Raw genomic sequence first — 903 nt, 5'->3', positions numbered from 1 at the left:
AAGTACTCTAACCACTGCGTCACTGGTCCTTGCGGGCAATTCTAGTACGAATTTTAGGATCATTAAACTAATTTTTATTTCTAGTTATAAATATCACTATTTATTACTAATCATTACTAGTAGTTGGTTGTTCCACAGCATATGCAGATGATTTCCCTTTTATTTCTAGATATGGTCAGCTATACCTGAGTTTTCAGTCTTTCCACGTACTACGGCTTTTCGATGTTCTTTTAACCGTACTTTCAATGGACGAAACATTTCACGTTCGTATAGTTTTCCACATTTACATGGAATTTCATATACACAGTTCTTAGTCATGACTTTTTTCTGAATGGTGCTTGACTCTCACAAGCTGCTTCTGGAGAGTTGAATCACTCCTGAATACTGTCTTGATGTCATATGGATTACATATTCGTTGAAATTTTTCAGACAAGCACTTCATATATGGTATACAAACTGTTGTGATTTTCTGAGTGGTGCCCTTAAATTTTGGACATTTTCTAGAATCAAATTCATACAATAGAATTTGATTAAAATTGGAATAAAGATACTAGACATAAGGTTTGAAGCATTATATGTCGATTTTAATATTTGTAAAGGTCGTAAAAATGGTACAATAATGTTTAGTTCGGAGAAGTCATTTTTTCCTTGGATTTTTTTCACATTAAAAACCGATCTTGCGTCTGACCTTAGGGAGACTAGTAAATATGGACTCTTGTACGTCTGTTTTTCCTGGAACTTTAAAATTTGTTATCGTATTTTCACTATCGAGCGCACAGAATATCCGTTTTAGTTCGAAAGAGTTTTCATTTCTTGAAACAATGAATTTTAGAAAAGCTTCATATTTTTATATATATTATTTTTTGTTTGAATACTATGAGATGAGTAATTTGCATATTTATT

Source organism: Euprymna scolopes, chromosome 5 (assembly GCF_053919585.1).
Source record: "Euprymna scolopes isolate OS-2025 chromosome 5, ASM5391958v1, whole genome shotgun sequence".
NCBI classification, from domain to species: domain Eukaryota; kingdom Metazoa; phylum Mollusca; class Cephalopoda; order Sepiida; family Sepiolidae; genus Euprymna; species Euprymna scolopes.
Note: the sequence above shows the minus strand (reverse complement) of the source record.